The 17,156-nt window shown below is 40.7% G+C and overlaps 1 pseudogene; it reads right to left on the bottom strand.

Annotated features, from left to right (window-relative positions):
• Positions 1-6,542: 6,542 nt before the first annotated feature.
• On the bottom strand, positions 6,543-8,344 carry LOC112826663 (ras-related protein Rab-7a pseudogene; annotated as a pseudogene).
• Positions 8,345-17,156: the final 8,812 nt, after the last annotated feature.

Here is a 17,156-nt window from a genome sequence, read left to right as displayed (position 1 = left end):
TATCATTGGGGAAGCCTTCCAGGATTCTTCGAGTCTGAGCTAGATGTTCCTCCCATAGCACCTCATGTTGACTTCTGCTGGACTTGACACACTGTTTAGTAATTGTCTGTGAGCTTGTCTGTGCGCTTCACTGGTCTGACAGACCTGTGAGGGCAGTTTTGTCTTCCTCTTTGTAGCCATCTGCCTAGTAGATAGTTTGTCCATAATAGGAATTTAATAAATGTTTATTCAAATAAAATAAAGGTGTGTTAAAACTAGTTTGGAAACTCCTGGAGTGATAATGTTTTATTTCCTTATTCTAACCATGACTAATTTTTTCTGTTTCTGTTGAATATCTACTTTATGCAGGCATATATTTAACTACCTAGCATATTTGTATATAGTAGATATTTAATATGTGGTATTAATTGAATTATAGTGGAATAGGCTCTTCCGATGTGTTAAAGAATTGGAAATAGTTCAGCCAGTTTAGGCTAGGCTATGTTGTAGTAACAAACAAGCCTTTAAATGTTGGTGACTTAACACAGAAAAATTTCTCAGTCATGCAAAATGCACCACAGATCTGATAATTCTGTAGAGCAGCTCCTTTTCAAATGGTGACTTCAAGGTCCAGGCCTGTAAGGTCCTGTAGCTCTGCCATCTAAAACAGGAGGCTTCCAGGTCCCCATTGCAGGAAAAGAGAGCCATGCACTGGTTCCCAAATACTTTGGTCTAGGACTGACACACCTTACTTTTGCTCACAGCCTTTTGGCCAGAACAAGTGACCTGCAAGAGGACAGGGAAATGTGGAAGAGAAGAGCAGGAAATGCTTCTGCCACTGAGGGAGAGAGAGCAAAGTAGGATCCAATGATCAATATTTACATTTAGTTTTCAGTCTTTTTTTTTTAAGATTTTATTTATTCATTTGAGAGAGAGACAGGCACAGAGAGAGAGCATGAGCAGGGGAGAGAGGCAGAGGGAGAAACAGACTCCCCGCTGAGCTGGGAGCCCCAGGTGGGGCTGGATCCCAGGACCCTGGGATCACGACCTGAGCTGAAGGCAGACGCTTAACCATCTGAGCCACCCAGGCACCCCTAGTTTTCGGTCTTATGTTTTCATTTAAAAAATGGTAATTTGTTATTATTTATTTTTAAAAATTTTTTTAATGGTAACACATTATTTCAAAAAGAATTCATGACCTAAAGATCAGGGACTTGATCCCTCCCCCCCCCCTTTTTTTACAGGAAGGCGAACAAGGTGCCGTTGAATTGCAGAGTGTGGGCTACAGAACTTGGACGGTGTGGGGGTAGGAATAAGTGTAGTTCCCGAGGGAGGAGCAGGGAGAGAGTGGACTGGAACAGGCTGAGCATCAGGGGTGGTTCAGAGAATGGCAGAATGGGAGGGGGGGTGGAGGCAACGTGGCCTGCGGCCCAGAGCACATTTCCCAGAGGAAGCCTAATATCGTGGGATCTCAGGAGTTCCTGCCAGGAACTAGCAGGAGAGTACTGGGATGAGAAAAAGCCGGATGCCCTAGGTGTTGGAAGGCCCTCCTCTCAGACTTGTCCGGAAGGAATGTGGCTCATACCACCTCTGACGCAAACCCCACTCCTCGTGGCCGCCTTGCCCCCTCACTCAGAGTCACAGGCGGGCAAAGTTGCGTGGGAACGACTCTGGCCCAGAGGCTGAGCAGGGGAGGTGTGCCTGAGGCTGGAACTGCGGAGTGAGCTGCGCATGCGTGACCTGCAAAGCTATAGCCTTCCTGGAGCTGGAAAGAGCCAGGCAGCCGTGGGCCTCTGGCGGGGAGCCCTGTGGGCCCCAGACGGCCCAGTCTTAGCCTGCAGCAGCCTCAAAGCACCGGTCCATTGCACATCCGTAGTGCCAGTTGTTTCTCCAGGCAGCTGTAAGGTGTCTAAAATTCATCTCAGGAGACCACTGTTGTCTGTTCCTTGAACCTTTCCCCTGAACCTCCTGTCTCAGAGCATTGCTCTTTCTGCCCCAGCTCATCTCTCAGCACCCTGTGATGGGGAAGATGGCTTCTTCACCCAGTCCCCTTCATCAGGGGATTGAACAATGAAATTGTCAGTGAGAGGCGGCCCTCTGAGATATAGAAACAGGTACGACTTGCTTATTTTGTAACTGGACATTTGGAAAGTCACGAGTATGTAATGTACAGCATGGTGACTGTAGTTAATAATACTGTATCGCATACTCAAATGTACCTAGGAGAGTGGATCTTGAAAGTTTTCATCACAAGGAAAAAAAATTGTAACTATGTAATTTGTGACTATTTGTAACAATGATGGTTGTTAACGGGACTTGCTGTGGTGATCATTTAGCAGTATATACAAATATCGAATCATTGCATTGTATACTAGAAACTAATATAATGTTATATGTCAGTTATACCTCGTTAAAAAGGGTATATGTTATAATTGACAGAATCCAATTAATTGCCCTTTGTCAATTCTTATTATTTTTGAAAGATTTTATTTATTTATTTGACAGAGAGAGACACAGCAAAAGAGGGAACACAGGCAGGGGGAGTGGGAGAGGGAGAGGCAAGCTTCCTGCAGAGCAGGGAGCCTGATGCGGGGCTCGATCCCAGCATCCTGGGATCATGACCCAAGCCGAAGGCAGACGCTTAATGACTGAGCCACCCAGGCGCCCCCAATTATTTTTTAATCCTCCTTTAATCGATAGTATCCAAATTAATAGTTTTTAAAATGAGTTAGCAAATGAAAGAGACAAATACCAGTTAGAATGATTTTCAGCCCAAAAGCTTTTCTTTAATGATAATATCAAGAAGTCAGTAGCTGTTACTCTTACTGTTCTGAGCCCCGTGATGAAGTCTCTGCCCAAGCAGAGATGTGTGACCTCTCTTCTGATTTCAAAGACCGGGGACATTTGGGCAAAAAGAGGCTTGCCCGCCCATGGACAACTGTGGTCGGTATAACTTGGTCACTGCTTCTCACCTCAAGAAAGGTGACCTGCCTTCCTTTTTGGTACTCGAGAAAACTGCCCGCGAAAACCTCTAATCGCAACTTTAACTTTCTCATTTGAAGTGCTGAGAAGTGAACTTCCTCAACTCTTGACTAGAGATACCAAAATAGAAAGTACACACAAAGCTCTTATGATAGAGTGCAAGATATAAAGACCAAAGAACTCCTAAGCTCTAATTCTTTTTAGTTGTATCTTATATCAATTATCTGATAGAGCTGGAATAGCCTAAGCCTTTGTATATCATCCTTTTTTGTAGAACCTTTTGGTTCCTAAATCTATATGTTCACAGTTAAAGGAAACATTGTAGCATAGCAAATGGCCAAGATAGTACCCTCCTCAGCCTGTTTCTTTTTTTTTTTTTTTTAAGATTTTATTTATTTATTTGACAGAGAGAGACACAGCGAGAGAGAGAACACAAGCAGGGGGAGTGGGAGAGGGAGAAGCAGGCTTCCCACGGAGCAGGGAGCCCGATGCGGGGCTCTATCCCAGGACTCTGGGATCATGACCTGAGCCGAAAGCAGATGCTTAACGACTGAGCCACCCAGGTGTCCCAGCCTGTTTCTTTTGTATTGTCAGGGTTCTCAAGACATCATGGGGAAGTGCAGGTATTCATCAAGACATTTAATTTCCAAGAACACAGGGCTGAACTACATATCTCAGGTCCCAGCATTTCAGTGGGGTCATGGCACTGAAATGGGAGCAGTGATGGCAGTTAGGAAAGGGTGTGCCCTTCCATTCCTTTTTCTTCCCTCCATACTGCAGTCTGTGAAGGAGGTGGCAGATGAAACACTCTGTCTTGAGTCACCTTGTGGAGGAGCTGCAGGCAGTAGAGTCTCTAGCTCCCTGTCAGACTGTGATGTTAATGAGAAATAAACTTCTGATGTGTTAAGACTGAGATTTCAGGGCTAATCGATCACAGCCTATTACAGGCCAGCCTGCTAATTCAGACATGATATAATGCATATTGGACACGCATATGCACAAAATTCAAGAGACGTAAAAGGCCTGACAATCTCCTTTGTCAGAGGCAAACACTATTACTGGTTTCTTATCTATCTTTCAGAGATAAGTTATGTGCTAATAACAAAAACAGTGTAATTACGGTAATGGCAGCAAACGGTAAGAGCTTGCTGTAATTATTGACCCTAAAAGTTATTCTTCAGACCCAATGGAAAGTGATCTAGGTCAGTAATGTGTGTGGGGGGGGGGAGGAAGGAGGGGAGTCTTTGCCCCAGTCAGTCATTAAGGGACCCCAACTGAAAGAGGCCCTACACTCTTTAATATGCGTCTTTGAGACTGACCTGGCCAGTAATATCTGCCTGGCCAAAGGGCAAAGAGCATAAAGGATGGCATATGAGAGGCTTTTATAGGCCAGCTCTGCCAATAATTGGCTAGAATTCAGTCGCATCCCCATATCTGAGTGCAAAAGAGGCTGGCAAGTATAGTTGAGTGTGCTCACGGAAAAAGAGGAACTGTGTTTGGTGATCAGGGAGCAGTCTTTGCCTTATGTGTTCATTCATACAATTCTACGATTGAGGAGCTACTGTTATACCCACTTTACAGACTGATGAACTGAGGAACTGAAAAGTTAATTCATTTACTGATGATCAGCTAGTAAGGGGTGGAACCTAGAAAGGTCTGGCACCAGGGCTGGGCTTAACCACTGTAATCTATCCTTTCTTTATACAAAGTAGTGTATTATACACACTGTTTTCTATTTTGTTACTATTTTTTTCCCCTTAAGGATATTTAGTTGAGATTATTCAATACTAGTGCGCATAAGGCTGTTGTTTATTTTTTGACAGCTAATACTCTTCTATTACATAAATGAGTCATAATTTAAGTACAGTTATAATGATGATTGTTTCCATTTTTTCCCCGTTTCAAGTAGTGTTACAGTGAATATCCTCAAAAGTTTGTGTTTGCACACATGTGCATGTATATGCAGAAGAATAATTTCTAGAAGTAAAATTGCTCAGCTGAAATGGCTTATGTATATTTACTTTTACAGATGTCTTCAAATTTTTTTTTAAAGATTTTATTTATTTATTTGAGAGAGGGAGAGAGACTACACAAGCAGAAGGGAGGAGCAGAGGGAGAGGGAAAAGCAGGCTCCCCACTGAGCACGGGCTTGATTCCAGGACCCCGGAGATCATGACCTAGCTGAGGATAGACACTTAACCGACTGAGCCACCCAGGAACCCCTTCAAATATTTTTTAAACAAAAAGTACAATTTACATTTCCATCAACAAAGTATGAGAATATATATTTCTCCATAGTTATATGGTACAAAAATTTTCTGCTTTTTGCTATTTGCTAAATTATAAGTAAAAATGGTGTTTGATAATATTTGTTAAGAATACAATGGATGAAAATGAACAGATTCTTTAGATTTGGGATCAGCGGAACACTCTTCTAGGAGAAAACCAGATAGAGATATAAATAGTATGGTGTAGCCAACACTCAGTTATTTTGTGGTATAATGTAACAACAGCTCATTTTTAGAGAAAACCATTTTAAGAGAAATGTCAGTAATTTTTCTATGAAAATGATCAAACCAATGAATAATTTAAGATTGTCACTTTGGGTATGGCAGCATCCCTTAGTGCCTTAAGAACTTTTCAGAAGGCAAATTGCTCTAAATACATTTCCATTATGCACAAAGTGCATTTCCTCTTTGCTGTGTTGCCTGAGCTTAACACAGGTAGAATTCTATTTATGATATTCAGTGAGGTAATATGAAGCCACACATTATTTCCTGCTGCATAGGGACTGGGAGATTAAAGAGTGCCTCTTTCTGTGCCAGTACTTTTTTTTTTTTTAAATCAACATAACAATATTTACTGAGTTTTACCATGTCAAGCTTGTGCTTGGTTCTGTGGTGGCTGCAAAGATTAGCAGGCATGCCATGACTGATGTTCAAATTAAGTTCACCACCTAATATAATCTTGACCATATAACACAGAGTGTGATAAATACCACAAAAAATGCATAGACATATAAGCAGCATATAAATTAGCAGCACTTCTTCCATATGAGTGTGTTCTTCTGATTATTTGTCCTTCTTTGTTTTTGAAGAAATCCCAGCATTAAAAAGTCTTTGGTAATATTCAACATTAATTTTTGGCAAAGGGATCATTTAAATTTTATTTTAGAATGGAAATATTATTGACATCTGAATATCTTTAGTTTTTTTTTTTTTTGTTCTTGTTACATTTTATTGGCATCACGTTCATCTCTTTACAGAAGAACTTGGCCCACACCCTAGAATGTAGACCTTTGGAAAAAGAGGAAGTGCTCCGTTAAGCAAGCTACAATGCAGGGGCAGATCCTAGGGAGGGGGCAGAACTGCCAGGGTTCCATACCAAAGAAACAGGTTAATGAATAGTGGGCGATACTGGGAGTTGGTGGGGAAAAGGAGAAAAAGGTTTGCTAACCTAAGGATACCACAACCCTGAAAGGAGTGCCTTCTAGAACAAAGGTAAAATCACTAGGACAGATCTGTTAGGATTTTCCTTTTCCTCTTATCAGTAGGATGCTGACCTAATAGGGGAGTTTTGAAGTGTGGAGCGGGGCAGGGGGGGAATGAGAATTTTAATTTCTGAAACAACGGCCATTTATCCATTGCACACGCCACTGTATTATGCAAATCAACCTTTTGGAAAATTTAGACACAGAAGGGAACTAGACAGTTTTCCCCCTGGAGAGATGAAAAGCTTTTTGGCTCTTAAGTCTTTGATAAAAGGCATACATAATTCTTGTGTCTACTGTACAGAATACTGCCTCTAGCTGGATTTCTGAATTCTGAGTTGCTAACACTCTGCAATCCAGACAGGGTTCAACCCTCCATCTTACACACCTGCATTACAGGACTTAAACACATAATCCAAGAATTTCTTACACTAATTTATACATTTTTAATTGGTTGCATATATTAACATGTACTATAAGATTCTTTTCTAAGAAGCATTACATAATAAATGGATACTGTAAAAAGATCTGATTAGTTAAAAGTAACAAGCATTAACAGATACATACAAAACTCAGCCTGATCAGACTGGGTGTGAGCCTGTAATGAAGCATGGGGCACCAGCCTTCCCAAGTGGTAGCCTTCACAGGAGGGAGGGGTGGGGGTAGGGGGTAAAAAGACCACAAGACCGTTAAAAAAATCAGGTAACTAATTAGACACAGATAAACTGTAAACAGTTCTCTCTCCCCAGTGGACAAAAAGAATAAGCTTCTGATGCTGACTCCACACCAGAACGATTTCTACAGCTTGCCTGTTGTGCTGTCGTACAAGGGCTGATGTGGTGGGTGGGTAGACCCCGATGCAGTCATCACAGGCCTGGGCTGGAGTCTGTCTGCTTGTATCAGGGGTGTGTGTTTGTGTGTGTGTGTGTGTGTGTGTGTGTCTGGAATCTGCTTGTATCAGGGGTGTGTGTGTGTGTTTTAGGGTGAGTGTGTTGATGGGGTTTCTTTTGGCAGCTGGATTCGAGAGATGACTTTATGTTTTGTTTGGAAGAGGAGAGGGGCTTGTGTTGGAAGGCCTAAGTGTGTTCTTTGTTTGTGAAGGACTCTGTGCTCTGCTCTCACTGCCCCTTCAGCAGCTGCAGCTTTCCGCCGAGGCCTTGGCCCGGTCGTTCTTGTCCAGTTTGATGGGTTCGGGGAATTCATTGTACAGCTCCAGCTCTGTTTCCTGTTTAAGTGCATTCCGTGCAATTGTCTGGAAGGCCTGCTCCACATTGATGGCCTCCTTGGCACTGGTCTCGAAGTAGGGAATGTTGTTTTTGCTGTAGCACCAGGCCTGTGCCCGCTTTGTGGCCACTTGTCTGTTTTCGAGGTCAATCTTGTTTCCCAACACAATGAAGGGGAAGTTTTCAGGATCCCGGGGACTGGCCTGAATGAGAAACTCATCTCTCCAGCTATCAAGGGTTTTGAATGTGTTGGGGGCAGTAACGTCAAATACCAGAACGCAGCAGTCTGCACCTCTGTAGAAGGCCACACCAAGTGACTGGAACCGTTCCTGGCCTGCTGTGTCCCAGATCTGCATTGTAACTAGTCTGTCATCCACCATCACCTCCTTTGTCAGAAAGTCTGCTCCTATTGTAGCTTTGTACTGATTACTGAATTTCTTGTTCACATACTGGTTCATGAGTGATGTCTTACCAACTCCAGAATCTCCCAGAATGATAACCTTCAGCAACACTTTCTTCCTAGAGGTCGTCCTTCAAACGCGGCCGCTCCGCTGGGGGCTCCGGGCCGGACGCGTCGCTAGGGCTCCCACCGAGAAGGAAGTCCAAGGGAAGACAGGGGCTGAGGAGAAGTTCAAGTTACGGCCCCAGCCGACTCCTCGGCACTCCCCAAGCCTTCTGAATATCTTTAGTTTTTAATGATGTTTTGGTTTCTTAAGCAGATATCAAGACTAAAACAGGATCACTTAATTAGATCATCTTTAGATTTTATATATGCATATATTACATTTTTATTGAAGTACAGTTGACATACAATATGCTGTTAGTTTCAGATGTACATCATGGCAGTTTGATATTTTTATATATAATGAAATGATCCCCACAATAAGTGTAGTTACTTTCTATCACTCTACAAAGTTATTACAATATTACTGACTGTATTCCCTATGCTGTACATTATATCCCTGTGACTTATTTATTTTATAACTGAAAGTTTGTACCTCTTAACCCCTTTCTCCTATTTCATTCATCCCCATAAACCCTCCCCACTGGTAACCAACAGTTTGTTTCCTGTATCTGTGAGTCTCTTTCTGTTTTATTTTGTTTATTCATTTGTTTTGTTTTTTAGAATCCACATATGAGTGATATCATATGATATTTGTCTTTCTCTGACTTATTTCACCTAGCATAATATGCTCTAGGTCCATCCGTCTTGCTGCAAATGGCAAGATTTAATTGTTTTTTTTTTCCGCTAAGTAATATTCCATTGTGTGTATGTATACATATATGTGCATATATACATATATATGTGTGTTTATCCATTATCTATGGATGGACATGGACACTTAGGTTGCTTCCATATCTTGACTGTGTATATAATGCTGCAATGAACAAAGGGGTGCATATATGTCTTTAAATTGGTGGTTTTGTTTTCTTTGGATAAATACCTAGAGGTGGAATTGTCGGATTGTATGGTAGTTATATATATATTTTAAGATTTTATTTGTATGAGAGAAAGAGAGCTTGAGAAGAGGGAGGGGCAGAGAAAAAGGAAGAGGCAGACTTCCCATTGAGTCACATAACAATGATTATTAAGAGGCTGTGAGTATAATGGGTAAAATCCTATGGGTCAGTGCCAGACAGCCTGCATTTGAATCCCAGCTCTACCACTTACTGGCTGTTATGTGGATTACAGATAATCCTTGAAAAATGCTTAAAATAGTATTACTCAGTTTAACCATTATTCTTAATCAGATATTGATAATAGAAGTTAGCTTGCTTCTGGAGAAGAATTTTGATGCTTTTTTGTTTCTATACTTAGGAAAAGTTTAAGATGAATAGGATACATTTTCTTCCCTCGTGGGGAGCTCTATTTTCATTTGCCAATTCATTTAGTTCTCCAACTCTCCTTTGATAGAATAATAATTATACTAATTTCATAAATGTGAAATTCTCAGAGCAGTTAAAAAAGTATCTGAACCAAAATGTAAATCCAGGTTTCTCTACCAAAATCAAGATTTAAACGTGCCAATATAATAAAAGAAAAGATTTGTTTGACAATATATGCCTTTTTAGTCACAAAATTTGTTCTTACACTTCTACATTCATTGAGTCATGGTATGTTTTTCTGTAACACGCCTTAATATAAAATGTGCTTTAATTACACAAGTTCAGTTTGTGGGAAGGTCTTACCTATGGCTTCAGTGAAAGAAAGTAAGAATAGTACTACCCATATGACCCACTTTTGAAATCATTTCCTCTTTTTTATCTTTCCCACCCTCTCTATCCCTATTCCTACTCATTGTAGCCCATATAATAGCTGACCTGGGTTACTACAACAGCCTGAAAAATGGTGTTTTCATCTCTAATCTTGTCCTCCTTAGAGCATTCTCTGCACTGTTACCAGGGTGGTTAATTGCCAGTATTAAGCACATTTCCTCCTCTACCCAAGTTAGAGCTCATTAGGGCAGCTTCTTGGCTCTCCCCGCTTACGTCTCTTACCTCTCCAGCCTGGAATCTCACTAGAATGCTCAAGCAATAGCAGATGCTCAAAGTTCTCTTGAGCACACAAAAGTGCCTTTTCATCTTTGTGAATTTGACCTCTCATTGCCCTACTACTTTCTTTTTGCCCCAGTAATGAGCACTGTGCTTCATATACCAGAGGTTCTCAGTAGATGTGTTTTCTGAAAGAATAAACAAATGTTTCTGCTCTTCTTTTTTAAAAAATCTTTTAGGGAAGCAGTTTTTATTGTGGAAAATCTTGAGAAGTTTAGTTACACACCAGGAGTCCTGGATTTTAGTTCTGATTCTGTCCTTGGCTCACTGTGGGAGACTGGACATGTGCCTGTAGGTTTGGGCATATAAGTGTCTGAGCAGATTTTGGGATTGGAACAGCTCACTATTGGGGTAAAATTAGGAGAACATTGAAGAGGCAGGAAAGCTTTGCATATTATTTATTTAAAGTCTTACAACTACCAATGGTGTAGGAATTAATATCCTCATAATACCAATGGAAAACGGTGTCACAAATAAGTTAAATGTTGTCCAAAGGGAAGAAGAAAAATGCTTCTGATGCAAGGGCTCTGAGGAAGGAAGAGGAGAAAAGCCAAAAGTGAGACTGTCTTCATTCCTGAATCTATCCCCCTATATCCCTTCCACGATTGAATCTTTCGGAAGGAGGCAAAGGGTAGGGAGGGCCGGAGAGAACTGGGGACTCTGGAATGGGGGAGGGGGGCTTCCTTGTTTGTCAGGGCATGGCCTGGGGAGACTGCACCTCCTTTAATGAAGTTGAACATCCAGTATATTCAGTGTGCAAGGCTACCCACTGCTGCTGCTTTGAAATGTCTGAAGAAGAGGTCTAGGCAAATCAGCCTGTGCTGGCACTTCTGGTTCCCATGGCATACGTGTGTCATCATGCTTGTGGGGGATGCCCAAATGCTAAGAGGACCGGAAGAGGCATAGGGTCAGGACAAGGAGGCTGCAGAACATGGGGCTGTGTGGCTGGAGTCTGGAGGAGGGCCTCCCCGTTCAACACTGGGTGCCAGTTGGAAACAGGCAGGACCACTGTCACTTCAGCAGGATGCCGAGCCAGCTGGGACAAAGCTAGGTCAGAGCACATTATTGCCAAAACCTCTCTGCCTCCAATCTGTAAGAACTTAGAAAGTCCCTGGCGAGGAGGTCCTCAGAAGGAAGGAGAAAAAAGATGTAATTTACTGAGATTAAATCCTGAAGCACCTGAGATAATACCTGAAAAGTATTGGCTAAAACTGGAAGAGACTGAGTTATAATCATTGATGAGTCAAAGATGGTTGTTTCTGTTCAATGAGCTCAAAAGCAAGATGAGATTCCTTGCAGAAAATAGTTACCTTTTTTTTTTTTGGCACATTTGAATTGTGGCATGTGTCATCAATGTATTTTTAATAATTCAGTCGTTCAACAACTATTTATTGGTCATCTACTGTATACAGGGATTCTGCTCATAACTCTTGCTGATGTTTCAAAGCCCTTTTTAAAACAACTCTTTCTGTGACCCAATGCTCTTTTGGAGACTCATGGAGGCCTTTAAAGCCCAGCTTCTCAAACCCAACCCTACCTTTTCTTACAGCAGAGGTTCCTCACTCTTCATAATTCCCCCTTTAGTTTTGCTTTCCTGGGGATTTCCATTATTATTTTTCAAGCAATAGTCTACACAGAAGGTGTGGTAGGCCTATATCTGTAAATGTATATGATCTAATTTGAAAATTTACTGAGTCATAAATACACTGATTCCCCTTGCATTAGCTCTGTGGTGACCCCACCTTTTTTCCTGGATGTTAAGGGTAAAACAGTAGATGGAAGTTTTTAATAAAATAACTCTAAGCTGGAAAAGGAAAAGCTTCTCCTTTAGCAGAGTAAGGTTGAAGAGGTATGCTAGCAGGAGGTTATCTTTCCTGCTCCAGGATTGGTTGGTTGCTTTTTGGATATCCTACTTGAGGGTCAGACCACCATAGAGAGTAAGAAGCATCATTTCTGCCTAAGCAGTGACAGAACCAGCAGAGAAGGGACTGATTGAAATCCCTCTCTGGAGGCCAACCAGAAGAGAACAAGGGGCTAGGATTAGGGCGTGGGAGTGAGGTTAAAAGGAGTGTATGGCAGTGAGGAGCAGGAGAGAGTTCTGGAAGGGTCTGGAGGAGAGTCTCTTCAGGTCAGGGAGAGCTTGCATGCCGTCCTCCAAGAGACCAGGAATGCAGCCCCATGCCATTAGTAGGACTGTGACTCCTTTGTAGGAAACCTCCTAGATCTCTGCTCCCCTTGTAGACACTGTATTGATAACTAACTGGACATTAGTTAAGATTCTGCATATGTGCTTCTGGCCTAAATAGGTGGTAGATGCTCTTTTCTTCCTTCTCGCTGTCTCATGTCCAGACTCCCTCAGGTGGAAGGCAGCATGGTGAAAAGACCTGCAAGGGGCCCCTTCAGACTGTAGTAGACAGAGTATGTTGTTTGCTGACTGTGCCACTGTTTCCTTCCACAGTAAGAGGGTTCGTGTCCAGGTAATGTTCTGGGGAGCAGCAGAAGAGCAACGACCACAGCATGGTTTTAAATTCAATTCAAGAAATTGGCTTCCTCCTCTCCCATCTTTCCCTGTCTTATGTTAAGCATTTGTAGTTGCTTCAGGCTTTGAAATTGTCATTTCATCAAATTATACTTTCACATATTGTTATAGAATACATAACAATATATTGCCATGCCAAAGCTATTTTATTGTTATAGAAGTTAGGTATATAGAAAGAAAAAAACAATAGAATAAAATAAAATCATCTGAAACATTTCAATTCCAATTTCTTTTTTTTTTTTTTTTACACGAGATGATGGAACATTGAGGCAAATTCTTTTCTTCTTCATGTCGGTATAAAGTATAATTTTCCTAGGGAAGTTTTTTCATTCCTTGATTGTGGGATCTATAGTGAATGCTCTAACCTAGTCCTGCAAAAATACTATGACAAAAAAATCTGAACACATAGAGATTTGGGGGAAACAGAGCACTTTCTACTAAAGACCTGCTGCCGACCTCTGCTTTGATACTCTTTCAGGTTTCACTGGAGGTGGAAGGTGGGAGTTTGAGAGTCTTAATTCAGTCTTTTTCTAATTGTGTAGACACAACCTATGCATGGCCCCTACTGTCTTCCAACTGCCATGGGTCTCCTGTTGCTTTTTCCCTTTTGTTTCTTTCATTTCTCCTTTTATTAATATCGTCTTTCAGTAGTGAATTATTTTAGAACAGTCACCGTTGTAACTACCATTCAACGCAAGAGATAGAACCTTGTCAGCCATCCCAGAAACCCCTTGGTGAGGCCCATCCCAGTTACAAACACTCCCTTCTGTCAGAATAGCCATTATCCTGACTTTTATAGTAATTATGTCCTCGCATTTTTTTTTTACCACCCAAGAGTGCATTATACACTGTATCTTAGTCTTTTTCATTAAAAATGTCTTTAGATTCTCTTTTAATCTACAGTTTTTCTCTCCACCCCTACCTACCTCATCCCCTTCTTTTCCTTAAAATTTTCTTGTTGAAGGACCTAGATAATTTGAACTGTCAAGTTTTCTATTGTCTGGATTTTGCTAACTATATATTCTTGGCTAAGTTGACATGTTCTATTCTCCTTTCTATTTTCTAAAAATTGGCTGCAGGATTCAGAGGGTTGGTCATACTCATGTTTGACATTTTAGCAAGTCAATAAAAGGTACATATGTCTGGTTGTCTCTTTTTGTCAGCAGACATTGATACTTATTATATAAATCTATTAATTCATTGAGTGGAGGGTGGTTGCAAATGATGATAGCCTATCACTTAAAAAATTATTATCTTAAATATTTTTATAAGTAGACACTTGCTCTCATCTATTATTTGGTTATCCAGTGGTCTAGTCATATAGGAAAGACAATAAAAGCTTGTTTCTTTCTCTTTATTTACTATCCTTTGAAGGTGATCATTTAATTTTTAGTAATTTAAATATTAATGAATGGATTTATATCCATGGGAATTGTTTTCCTTTTTGAAGCAAAACTGACCCATCTTTGGCCAGTGGAAACCTCATAAAGTTGTCTACTGAGTCCTTTTGACAGGTCTGATAGTCTTGCTTTTTTTTAAACAAGGTATTTCAAGATCATTTTGTGTATGTCCTCCCCCAGACATGGAATCAGCCATGTGTCCAAGAAGCCTCGTTTTTTTTTTTACTTTAAATTTTTTTGTTATGTTAATCACCATACATTACATCATTAGTTTTTGATGTACTGTTCCATGATTCATTGCTTGTGCATAACACCCAGTGCTCCACGCAGAACGTGCCCTCTTTAATACCCATCACCAGGCTAACCCATCCCCCCACCCTCCTCCCCTCTAGAACCCTCAGTTTGTTTTTTCAGAGTCCATCATCTCTCATGGTTCGTCTCCCCCCCCCCCGATTACCCCCGCTTCATTCTTCCCCTCCTGCTTTTTTTTTTTTCTTAACATATATTGCATTATTTGTTTCAGAGGTACAGATCTGTGATTCAACAGTCTTGCACAATTCACAGTGCTCACTGTAGCACATACCCTCCCCAATGTCTACCACCCAGCCACCCCGCTCCACCCCACCCCACCCCCACTCCACCCCACCCCCACTCCAACCTCGTTTCTTTTTAATAGGATCCGGTAACTCAAAACCATAGTCCTATTGCTAATAATGCTTTCTAACTTCAGAGTGCTCCTTCTTCCACTGTTGTTGAGTAGTATTCAAAACCTGGTGGTTTTCCTTCTTCACTTTCCTCTGGACATTCACTTTTCTTCATGTCTGTCATCTTCCTTGTTTTGTGAAATTTTGATTGAATTCCTACTAGTTTCTTTTCCTTAAAATTTTCTTTTCAGCATGGGAGTCTATTTCAGAAGAAAAGCCTGTCTAGACTGCTCCTGTTTCCTTAAGTCCTAGATACCATTTCCTTGTACTCTTCTACCATAATATTGGACAAAATCTTTCCAGTTTCAGGTGCTGTTTTGAAATTGTGATTTTTTGATCATATGTTTGCTATTATTGGTATTTCTTGTGCTTGGGACCATCAGACATGACTTTGCTTTCTTCTGTACAAACACTGATACCTTGGAGGTCTTGTGGTTGTTGGTAATGTCTCCTCATTGTCCTGCAGTTGACAGTTTGTGGGGATGTCTTATCACTTAGCTTGTTAGAAATGCTGTCCCTGATTTTTTCCTTCAATTTAAGTGAAGATTAAAGGAGATTCAAAAACTATGTGGCTACCATCTTCCCAGAATATTTCCTTTTTGGTGGAGTGAAAATAGGAAGAAAAATAGTGCCCTTAATTTTGCTTCTTTGCTTCTAGGCATTTTAGATCTTTTGCTTGAGTTCAGTAGTTTTGTGAATAGTAGTGTCCAATTGGTGTATAATCATAGCATGAATGGTAAGATGATTTCTGGAAAATAGGTTTTTTTAAAATCACAGGATCACCATTAACCATATTGTGTCATTCTTTTCTTTCATTTTCCCTTTTTTTTAAAAAAAAGGATTTTATTTAATTTGAATGGGGGAAAAGAGAGAAAGTGTGTGTGAGCAGGGGTAGGGGCAGAGAATCCCAAGCAGATTCTGTGGTGAGCATGGATGGAATCTGACCTTGAGATCATGATGTTTCAGGAATGTGGGATTTTTGTCTCAAGGAGTGGAAGAATGAATCTTGTGGAGGAAAGGCTGAAGTGAAAGTAAAAGTGTATTAAGTGAAGGTGAGAACAGAAAGCAAGGAAAAATAGCTCTCTGGGGTGAAAGGGGTCCCCAGTGGGTTGCCACTGAATGGGTTGCTCCTGCAGCCTTTTATGGTCCATCTGATATAGAAAACTGACCAGGAAACTTGGTAAATTTCATGTCAATAACATGGTAGATTCATAAATTGGAGAATATTCTGTCTATATTTGGAACCAACATCCTGGATTTTTTACTTTCCCTTCTCTTTTTGTAAATATCATGAGAATATCCCACATATTTAGAACTAACAAAGTGTTCTTGTAAATATCATGAGCACAAACAAGGTGTTCCCTTCTCTTTGGTTAATATCTCACCTATTTCTTCACATCTGGGATTTCTGTGAGCCTGGTTACCTAGCCCCCTTGGTGAGCCTAGTCATGTTGCCCCTTACCTGTGTCTTCCTAGCTAGCCTTGTCTGTCCCTTATTCAATGACCTGAGCCCAGATCAAGAGTCAGACACTTAACGGACTGAGCCACTCAGGTACCCCATCATTTTGCTTTTCTATATATTTTTTTCTCTGTTTCTAGATAATGCCGTACTACTTCCAGGGTGGTATATACATCTTTCAATGCTTTATAGCTTCCCTGGAGCAGCTTGTAAAGAACCAGTGATGTTCTTCTTGTACTTCTCCCTAATTCAACCCAGGCCTGTCTTCATATAGATAGGTACGATGCCTCATGGAATAAAAGTGACTTTATTTGATTAGTCTCATCAAAGATAATTATGCAAAATTAGTTTGGCCTATAAATATAGGTAGCAATTTGTTTTGCTTTCTTTCCCAGTGTAAATTTTAAGTTTAGTCATTAAATATTTGGGGCCAGGTTGGAGAATTATGGCCAGAGGAAATATGTGAGGAAGGCTGTTTCTCTTGGCCCCTGTAAATAACCTGACAAAGAGACTTGTTGCTTTACCAATGCCTAATGTGTTCATTTGGAATGCTCTGATGCTCAATTTTATTAGGCATTTACAAAACAAAGGCTGTTTCCCCCCTGCATTGTAATTAGTGTAATTAGAGTTTATGTGTGAAGTATCATATATCTACTGTGGATATATTTCAGGGTAACAAGGATACTGAATTATCTCACTAAGATTGCTGGTTTAAATAATTTATTTATGTAGTATATTTGATAATACCTCACATTAGAAAATTAAAGTTCCTCCAATCAAAATAATAAATAATGTTGAGCTATGGAATGAATAAGTCACAGGAATAA

The sequence above is a fragment of the Callorhinus ursinus genome, unplaced genomic scaffold, assembly GCF_003265705.2.
Source record: "Callorhinus ursinus isolate GAN/ISIS: 27379988/994484 unplaced genomic scaffold, GSC_fseal_2.0 scaffold7, whole genome shotgun sequence".
Lineage (NCBI taxonomy): Eukaryota > Metazoa > Chordata > Mammalia > Carnivora > Otariidae > Callorhinus > Callorhinus ursinus.
This window is presented reverse-complemented; position numbering and strand designations above follow the sequence as displayed.